The sequence below is a fragment of the Oratosquilla oratoria genome, chromosome 35 (assembly GCF_046742065.1).
Source record: "Oratosquilla oratoria isolate Oo_2021 chromosome 35, ASM4674206v1, whole genome shotgun sequence".
NCBI classification, from domain to species: Eukaryota; Metazoa; Arthropoda; class Malacostraca; order Stomatopoda; family Squillidae; genus Oratosquilla; species Oratosquilla oratoria.
This window is the reverse complement of record NC_134811.1, coordinates 26435246-26435484: the sequence shown is the minus strand read 5'-3', so window position 1 is coordinate 26435484 and position 239 is coordinate 26435246.

Sequence of the window (239 nt, the reverse complement as noted above, 5' to 3'; positions counted from 1 at the left end):
TCATTATTTTATTATCATTATTATTATTATTATTATTAATATTATTATTATTATTATTATTACTATTATTAGTATTATTACTATTATTACTATTATTATTATTATTATTACTATTATTATTATTATTACTATTATTATTATCATTATTATTATTATTATTACTATTATTATTATTACTATTATTATTATTATTATCATCATCATCATTATTATTATTACAGTATCGAATTCTCATCTTA